The sequence below is a fragment of the Erythranthe guttata genome, chromosome 10 (genome assembly GCF_056151865.1).
Source record: "Erythranthe guttata isolate IM_541 chromosome 10, IM_541, whole genome shotgun sequence".
In the NCBI taxonomy this organism is placed as follows: domain Eukaryota; kingdom Viridiplantae; phylum Streptophyta; class Magnoliopsida; order Lamiales; family Phrymaceae; genus Erythranthe; species Erythranthe guttata.
The window spans coordinates 9899078-9909959 of NC_142542.1; positions in this window are offsets into that span (position 1 = coordinate 9899078).

Sequence of the window (10882 nt, forward strand, 5' to 3'; positions counted from 1 at the left end):
ACAATCACATTGAGAATAAGTGATAATACGTAAAGAGCATGAGATAAAAGAATATATATGTCACCAGATTTCATCACTTTGAATCTCAAACATTGACATCATCATGTATAGCAAACAGAGAATCATATAACGTGATTGAGACGGCCAAATTAATGACAATATTTCATACTTGAACATGCAATACTTTTGCCCAATAATAAGATATCATTTCACATGCTCAGAGCAATTAATATACGAAATATGAAGACATTTTAATCACACTATAGAATAAAGATTACCAATCAGATCATATTTTCAAATTATCCAGGGTATAAATGAAGTAATGACTTGAACATAAATATATACTTCATATATTTCATGCCATTAAATAGATCTATCATGCATATCTTACGAAATCAAAATTGCAAGGCGATTAAAGTTTATTTGAAACACTTAAATCCAAATATTACGAAGGATATTATATTATGCATTCTTCCGAGATTAACGTTTCACATACAAACCCGGATCACAAGTTCTCCAAGTAACCTTGTCCTACGAACAATTACCTTTCCACGAGCACCTCGAATTCTTCGAGTATCCTCTCCACACGAACGATTGTCTTTCCACGATAACGGCGAGCACTTTGTGCTAATAACGTGTTGTAAAATGACTTATTTAAAATAGCTCTTTGGTTTGTGATTGTGGACATACATAACAACGTAATAACAATAATAGAGAGAGAATGAGAGAACACAAGTGAACAAGCTCTGTAGAGAGATAATTGTGGATGTTTAGGGGAATGGAAATTCTCATTTATATTGGTGTAATCCACTGGAAGTTACAAAGGAGTTACAACCACTACAAAGTGTGAGGATAATGGGATAGTGAGAAGTTGAGAATCTATAGTGGAATATGGAGGTTACAACCTCTCATGTGTTAGGATAGGAAGACCCATTTTTTATATATTTGTGTATTATAGGTGATTTAGTAATGTGTTTTTTTAAACTTTATTTTTATTTAATTTTATTATTTTTTTTTTAAATTTTTAAAAAAAGTTTTAAATTTTTTTAGGCCAAAGTCCGATTTTTATTCCATAAAATGATTACACGGGCCTCGTTAAAAATCTTATGGGTCTTCACAATGAAAGAGTACCCCGCAAAATGAAAATAAAATCGGAAAGTATACCTATCTATCACCCTACCAAAACGAGCCTCCCAAAATGAGGTATATAGCGTTTTCAAAAAACTAGAAAGGGACATGTGCGTTGAACGTGAATAATTGAGGGATTTTTGTGCCCAAGTCCCTAACCAAACATCTTTATTATTCTAGATTTATGGGCTATATCTCTTTCACCAATAAGCCCATCCCTTTAATATTTATTATAAATAAATGAAACATTCGTGTATATGACAATATTACCCCCAATCTTTTATACACAATTCTTAATTGTAACCCCAATTTAATCAATTTTGACCATAAAAATCCAATTTCGACTTTTTTTTTTCAAACTTTTTTTGCCGCCGGTCTCCGGCGTTGACTTTTTGAATTTTATTTTTATTTTTATTTTTTTTCTTTAGGATTTTTTTGCCGGTTTCTGGCGTTGATTTTTTTTTAGTGTTTTTTTAAGGTTTATTTATTTATTTATTTTTTTTTCGTTTTTTTTACGTCCGCCGCTAAACGTTGACCGTAATTGTGCTGTCACTGACAGTAAATTAACGTAATTATACTGTTAATGACAGTTAATTAACGTAATTGTACTGCCGTTGACAATACATTTATGTAATTGTTCTGCCGTTGACAGTAAATTAACGTACTATTATCATTTTTTATTTTTTGCTATTTTTTTAATTTTGTTTGATTTGTTGACAAGTTAACGTAATTATATTACTGTCGTTGACAGTAAAATAACTGTAAACACAATAATATTACTGTCAACAACATCAATATTATTATTATTTTGAGTTTTTTGTTTTGTTTGAGTTATTCACGGAGTAACGTAATAATATTACTGTCTATTATTTTAATATTATTGTAAACACAATAATATTACTGTGGTTGACGGTAATATTACTGTTGTTACAGTAATATTGCTGTCAACCACATCAATATTATTATTTTGTTTGGATTTTTTTGTTTGTTTGAGTTATTCACGGAGTAACGTAATAATATTGGGAGTAGTATAAATAGAAGTGGTTGGTGCACTTGCATTAAGTAGCATTTGACTTGAGTTTTGAAGGAGAGCATATTTGTAAGTAGATAATTTTTCACTTTGAAGACTTTGACTAAGGTAAGAGAAAATCTCCTTTCTTTCTTTAATTATTCTTTTCCCTCATCTCTCTCCTCTCTTCTCATCTTTTTCTTTTTTTAGTTCTTCACACTTTCCCCTCCCCTCTTGCTATATATCCTTTTATTTTTTTTTTAATTTTTTTTGGAGTTGAATGGGTTGGACGTTGTTGGCGAGCCAAGTGATGAGTTGGTGGAGGTAGTGTTAGAGTAGGTGACCGAAGAGACAACTAATTGTTGTGTTTTCTCACGCTACTCGAAAATAATCTATTTCGTATTAATGATAAATACCCCATTTGGCATTCTATATCTTTGTCCTTTGCATAAGCATAGATGTAGTCCTTACAGTTACTTAATTACTGTAAATAGATCTAGTAGAATCGTGAGATTATTTATTTAAGATAGTAACTGTTAAACATAGTTCCTAGTCAACGGGCTACGCCACTAATGAGGATATCGGCCTTTCCCATTCGAGACTAGTGCTTCGTTTATGTGTATTGCGTCTCATCAGTAAACGGTGTTGTGATATCAGCATACATAAGTGGGTGCTCATAAGTTGATGGGTTCACCGAACTCCCTCAATCTAGAGATCTCTAAGTGGTTCCCAATAATCGAGTAGAGGTTTCTATCATATAGTTGTACACCATTAATGCTTAAAGACCCAGACATCACCGTGACTTCACTAGAGGACCAACTGTATTGTGACCTGTCCCTGAGTTCTACCGAAGATCGCCCCAAGGGCCAGTGTTCGTGCAGTCCGAAATCTAGTGGGAGGTCTGTGCATTGTAGTAGGAGATTCGATCACTTGATTAGTCATGGATATCCTGTGTGTTCTTGCGATTTATACTCCATGAAGTCTGCGATCATAGCTGAAAGTGTCGTGATTAGAGAAATATGTTTCTCTAATCAAACACGAACGGATTATATAATCGAGAATGTACACAGTTATTGAACTCATAAAGAGGTCTTGATGAACCAAAGCCTCTAGTTCAATCGGGATATATGTATCGAAGGGATCGTACTGTACGTTAACTATATCACATGGTTCTTGCAGGCAATTCATTTGTATTTAGGGAATCATGACGCGTAGTTGCTAGACGCCAATCTTGATTCATTGGGTAGTTAAGTTGAAACTAGCTTCAACTTAAACCACAATGGGTTGCGGGCCCACGGCTAGCTTACACCTGAACCATTGAGGGTCACACTGCTCGTGTACTTGAGATCCTTAATGCAACGAGCTAAGATTAATTAGCTAATCTTAGTGTAATTGGAAGTCAATGTGATTGAGTCCAACATTCGTAATTGTAATTACGGATAAGAATAAGTAGACGAAAAGAATTCAACGGAAAGTTTGTGAACTTTCTACATTGGGAAGTTTCCCGATTAGGCAAGTCCTAAATTAGGGTTTCCAATTTCAAAAATAGTAAATTGCAAAGTGGTGCTCGTATCGACGAGAATTTGTGCTCGTCATCAAAATATAATTGTTATATTTTTGCGAGCATTCGTTTGTTAAAAACGTGCCGAGAAAGAGAGTGGACTTAAGCTGTTGGGTCTAGCCTAACTTAAGGCATGTTACGGTTTTTAAAAGGACCATATAAATAGAATTTATATGTTGGGAATCAGGCACGTGTACGCAGCGGAAAACAAAAATTTTATGCGAATTAAACGAATTTAAATCACATAATCACATGCCCGACATTTATTAAACAATTAATTGCGTACCTTTGCGGTTCCAGCGAAAATTAAAAACGACAATCATGCGAATTAATTTAATCGACAATAAATCAATTAGCATGCTCGCAGTAAATCATTTAGCATGCTCGCAGTAAATAATGAATTTCATATAAATATAAAATACATATTACTTCACGAAACATACTACGAACATGGATAATTTAATCTAATTAAATTAAAAACCTAACGAATACCGGATTCGAGAATTTACCTCTTGAAGCATGAGGTTGCGGACGAATCGAAGCAAGACTGCCACGGAAACCAATCCGTGCAATCGGGGAGCGGCGACGGCGAAGCAGCGGCGGCGGCGGTGCAAGCGATGGCCAGCGCGTGATCCTCACGCGCTGTCTTCGGGTGGCGCGTGAGAGCATGTGCGTCGTCGGATCGGGGCTGCTCCTCTGTTATTCGAATCTTTGATCTTCCTCCTCTCGGATTTCACCTCGTATACTTCGATCTACTAAATACGTGGCACTAGACACGCAAAAGTTAGAATATACGGAAGAAAAGAAAAGAAGAAAATAACTACCAAGAGATCGGCCAAAGGAGGCCGATTCCGGCGACAAAACGACGGCAACGGCGGTAGTGGCCGTGGGTGATATCGGCCGAGAGAGACAGAGACGAGCGGCTAGGGTTTGTGAGATGTGTTGTATTTTGTGCAAGACCTATAAATCATGTATTTATAGTGTCTTGTATAAAAGCCCTAACGGGCTTAAGTTGGACCGGACCCAACAACTTAAGTTCGTTAGTTATTTACTCACTCGTCTCTCACAACTCAATGATCGGAAAATTGTAACGATTACATTTTCGGATTCATTGTAATGTCCTCGTCGTTACGAGTGCCAATTCTCGATTTCCAATTTCTAAAAGGGGAAACCCTAATTCAGTGCACTTTCTAAATTTGGAAACTTCCCGATTTAGAAAGTTCACTAAGATGTTCGCCTATTCTTTTCCTTTTCTTGTTCTCATTCATAATTCTAAATTACGAATGTTGGACCCAATCATATTGACTTCCAATCATGCAAAGATAAAATATTTTTTTCTCTGACCCTCGATGATTCAGCTGTAAGCTAGCCGTGGGTCCACAACCCTTTGTGGTCTAAACTCGTCCCTTAGAGTTACGATTAAGATGAAGCTCGTTTCACCTTAATCACCCAACGAATCAAGATTGGCGTCTAGCAACTACGCGTCATGATTCCCTAAATACAAATGAAGTGCCTGTAAGAACCTTTTGATATAGTTAACGTACAGTACGATCCCTTCGATTCATATGTCCAGATCGAATTAGAGGCATTGGTTCATCGAGACCTCCTTATTAGTTCAATGACTGTGCGATCGTTCTAAGTGTTGTAACCGGTACGTGCATGAATTAGAGAATCGAATTCTCTAATCATCACTTAGTCAGCTCTGGCCAGAGACTTAGAGATTACAAACTATGAGAACACACAGGACATCCAAGACTATTCTAGCGATCGAATCCCCGACTACAATGCACAGACCTCCCACTATATTTCGGACTGCACGAACACTGGCCCTTGGGGCGGTCCTCGGTGGAACTCTGTTGGGGATCGTGCATGTATACGCAGCGGAATTTAAAATTTTTAGATCGAACTAGTTTCGATTACATGCATAAACTAATCACATAGTCAACGTACCTTAACGCTTCCGCCATACATATGGTAATTATCGATTTAATTGAAAAACACGTAAAACCGAAAATTACGAAACATGCTTGTTCATCATTCAATAAAATCGAAACACGTAATCACATATTACTCATAATCATAAATTATAATTCATACAAACATGCTCGAATTAATTTACGAAAGTTTCAATTTATTTACCTCTTGTAGCGTGAGATTTCGACGAATCGAAACCTAGAACCAATCACGTACAAGCTGCAAATTACCAATCCTCGGGGCTGCAACTTACAGCTGGAGCAAGCTGATCGAGCAAGCGACGAACGGCGGCGCGTGGCAGCAGCAGCGGCGGTGCGTGAGCGGCGTAACGGCGCGTGCGGCGGTGCAGCGGCGGTGCGTGGATTCGTCGGGGCAGCAACTCCTCTCCAATTAGGTTTCACCTCGTATTTTCGACCCACTCGAACTACAACACTAGATGTAAACGAGTTAGATAAACAACAAGAATAAAACGAAGGAGACGAGAGGAGAAAACCGGCGGTTTCCGGCGGTGATCGGCGGTGGCGCGGCGGGGCAGCAACGGCCGAAGAGGATGAGCGGCTAGGGTTTGGTGCTAAAAATCTGATCTCAAACTCTTGTTTGAGGTCTATTTATACTTAGGGTTTTCAACCCTAGTGGGTTTAAGTCATTGGGCTTGACCCACTGATGCATTAAGCCCATTCCCTCGTCGGCCTCGTTTCTAATAAACGATCGTTCACAAAATTATAACAAAATTATATTTGTGACGAGCTCAAAGTCCTCGTCGATACGAGTGCCTCTTCGAAATTTCCAATTTCCAAAATTAGAAACTTCCACTTTAGTGGACTTGCTAAATCGGGAAACTTCCCAATTTAGAAAGTTTACAAAATTCCGCATTTCTCTCTTTCTCCACGTTTATTCCGATTCGCAATTCACAATTACGAATCTTGGATTAAAACATATCGACATCCAGTCGTTCAAAGATTAACACATTAATCTATGCTTGTTGTTATCAAGGATCTATATTACACGAGAAGTGTGACCCTCAATGGTTCAGGTGTATGCTAGCCGTGGGCTCACAACTCTTTGTGATTCGAACAACACATTGTTCTTATACGAACTCTTCCCAAGAGTCCCGATTAGAGTAAAACTCATTTTACCTAATCCCCGATCAAATCGGTGCCCAACGAATCAAGATTGGCGTCTAGCAACTACGCATCATGATTCCCTAGATACAAGTGAAGTGCCTGCAAGAACCTTATGATATAGTTAGCGTACAGTACGATCCTTTCGCAGCACATGTCCCGATTGAACTAGAGTTATTGGTTCACCGAGACCTCTTATAAAGTTCAATAACCGTGCGAACGTTCTAGGTATTATAAATCCGTTCGTGTGCGACTTAGGGAAACACATTTCCCTAATCACCCCACTATCAACTCTGGCCAGAGATTCCTTGGATTATAAAGCGTCAGAACACAGAGGACATCCATGACTACTCAAGCGCTCGAATCCCCTACTACAATGCACAGACTTCACACTAGATTTCGGATTGCACGAACGTTGGCCCTTGGAGTGGTCCGCTGTGGGACTCAGGGACAGGTCACGATACAATCGGTCTTCTAGTGAAGTCACGGTGATGTCTGGGTCTTAAGGACTAATGGTGTACAACTATATCTTAGAAACCTATTACTCGATGAATGAGAACCACTTATAGATTTCTAGGGCGAGGGAGTTCAGTGAACTCATCCAGTATGAGCACCCACTCAAGTATGACGATGTCACAACACCGAGGACTGATGAGATGCAGTACACATACACTAAGTGCTAGTCTCAAAAGGGAAAGGCCGGTATCCTCATTATTGGCGTAACCCATCGACTAGGAACAAGGTTTAACAGTTACATTACATTGCTGAGTTATCTCACGATTCTACTAGATCAACTCACAGTAATAGTGTAACTCGTTAGGACTATATCTATGCTGCTTGCATGGGATAACAGATATAGAATGCCAAATGAAATATTTTATTATTATGAACGAAAAACGATTGTTTTATTACAAGAAATAAGATAAAGACCACAGCCACAAGTTGGCTTGTTGGTCACCTACTCCAACAATCTCCCACTTGACCTAAAGCCAACTACTCATAAATCTAAGTCCCATCGACTCTCGATGTTTCTCGTGGACTGATCCTGACAATGGCTTGGTGAAGGGATCCGCAATATTGTCCTCCGAGGTGACTCTGTCTAGCTTGACTTTACCTCTCTCTATGATCTCTCGGATCACATGGTATTTTCTCAACATGTGCTTCGACTTCTGATGAGCTCTTGGTTCCTTAGCTTGCGCTACGGCTCCGTTGTTATCGCAGTACAACCGTACTGGATCGCTAGCGTTTGAAAATACACCCAACTCTTGGATGAATTTCCTAATCCATGACCCTTCCTTTGAAGCATCTGATGCTGCAATATATTCAGCCTTGGTGGTGGAATTAGCCGTCGTGCCTTGTTTGGAACTCTTCCAACACACGGCACCCCCGTTGACTTTGAATATATACCCCGAGTTTGACTTCGAGTCATCCACGTCCGATTGAAAACTAGAATCCGTGAAGCCTTCTAATTTCAACTCGGTATCCCCATAGACCAAAAACAAATCTCGAGTTCTTCGCAAGTACTTGAGAATGTCCTTCACAGCCTTCCAATGGGCTGGGCCGGGGTCGGACTGATATCTGCTTGTGACGCTCACATCATACGCAATATCAGGTCGTGTACACAGCATGCCATACATTATGCTTCCTATAGCGGATGCATAAGGTGTCCTTTTCATCTCCTCGATTTTCTTTTGCATTTGAGGACGCATGGATTTCGAGAGACGAACCCCATGGGACATTGGCAAGAATCTCTTCTTGGATTCTTCCATGCTAAACCGTTTAAGAACGGTGTCTATGTACATGGATTGGGACAAGCCAAGTAATCTCCTCGATCTATCTCTATAGATCCGTATTCCCAATACGTAGGATGGTTCTCCCAAATCCTTCATCGAGAAACGTGTGGATAACCATACTTTAGTTGACTGTAACATCCCAACATCATTCCCCATGTGTAGTATGTCATCAACATAAAGTACAGGGAAAGTCACTGCACTCCCATTAACCTTCTTGTAGACACAAGGTTCCTCCGGGTTTTTCACAAATTCAAACTCTTTGATAGTTGTGTCGAACCTTTTGTTCCAACTACGGGATGCTTGTTTCAATCCGTAAATGGATCGCTGGAGTTTGCAAACCTTTTGCTCATCTCCAGAAGATATGAAGCCTTCCGGCTGCGCCATGTAAATTTCTTCCTCAATGTCCCCATTAAGGAAAGCGTTCTTCACATCCATTTGCCATATCTTGTAGTCATACCACGCAGAGATGGCCAGCAAAATCCTAATGGACTTAAGCATAGCAACTGGAGAGAAGGTTTCCTCATAGTCAACTCCTTGCTTTTGAGTATAACCCTTCGCTACCAATCTAGCCTTGTAGGTCCATACCTTTCCATCTACTCCAATTTTCTTCTTATAGATCCACTTGCAGCCTATTGGAACAATTCCTTCGGGTGGATCTACCAAGGTCCATACCTTGTTGGAGTACATAGAGTCCATTTCGGATTTCATGGCATTAAGCCAATGTCCCTTGTCTGTATCCGATACAGCTTCGTTGAAAGTTCTAGGATCACATCCTTGGTCAACTTCATCAACGAGGAATAACCTATCGGGCGCTCTCCGAACTCTTTCGGATCTACGCAGCGACGGTTCAGGAAGTATATTAGTGGTTTGTTGAATTGGTTCATTATCTGATTGTTGTGCTTGAACTTCAGATTGTGGTTCTCGAACTTCTTCGAGATCAACTACACTGCCCTTTCTATCCGATAGAAATTCCTTCTCAAGGAACACGGCATTTCTCGAGACGAACACCTTTGCCTCGGAAACATAGTAGAATTCGTATCCCCATGGAATCCTCGGGATACCCCACAAAATAGCATAGGTCGGATTTCCTATCCAACTTATCTCCCACTAGCCACTTCACGTAAGCGGGACAACCCCATATCCTTATATGTTTAAACGTGGGTTTCTTGGAGTGCCAAAGTTCATAAGGTGTGGAGTTAACTGCTTTGGTATTAACCCTATTCAGCAAATACACGACAGTTAGGAGTGCATGACCCCACAGGTATGCCGGTAGCTCGGTGAACCCCATCATAGATCGAACCATGTCTAACAGTGTTCGATTCCGATGTTCGGAAACTCCATTAAGTTGAGGAGTTCCAGGAGGAGTCCACTGAGACAGAATCCCATTCTCTTTAAGATAGTCTATAAACTCAGTACTTAAGTATTCGCCACCACGATCGGATCGTAGTTTCTTAATAAGTCTACCGAGTTGGTTTTCTACTTGGTGTCTAAAATCTTTGAACTTTTCAAAAGTTTCAGACTTATACTTCATTAAGTACACGAAACCATACCTAGAATAATCATCGGTAAAGGTAACGAAGTAGTTAAAACCACCCCTAGCACCAACGCTTAGTGAACCATACACGTCTGAATGGATCAAATCCAAAAGACCCTCGACTCGTTCCATCTTCCCTTTGAAGGGAGTCTTGGTCATTTTTCCTTTAAGGCAGGACACACAAGTTTGAAGTGATTTCACGTCCTCCAAGGAGAACAATCCTTCACTTACAAACTCGTTCATCCTTCTCAAGGAAATATGACCCAGTCGAGCGTGCCAAAGTTTGTGCGGGGTTAAGACTTATATCTTTTCGTTTTGCTGATATAACGTTAATAGGTATTTCATTTGGATCTAGTTCATATAAGTTGTTTATAAGTTGTCCCTTACAAATCATATTTTGATCCTTTTGTATAATGCAAATCGAATTTCCAAAAACAAAAGTAAAACCTTCATTATCCAAAACAGGAATAGAAATAAGGTTTCGAATAAGTGACGGAACAAATAAACAATTGTTCAAAACAATGGAAAAACTAGAATTCAAAACAGAAAGATAAATTGTCCCAATGGCTTCAGCAGCAACCCTTGCTCCGTTGCCCATTCTTAGGTAGGTCTCACCCACATTAAGCTTCCTACTTCTTGTCATGAGCTGCAAATCATTACAAAGATATGAGCCACAACCGGTATCCAATACCCAAGCAGAAGATTTAACGGACAAATTAACTTCAACTAAATACGTACCCTTTTCAGAACGTTTCTGATCGA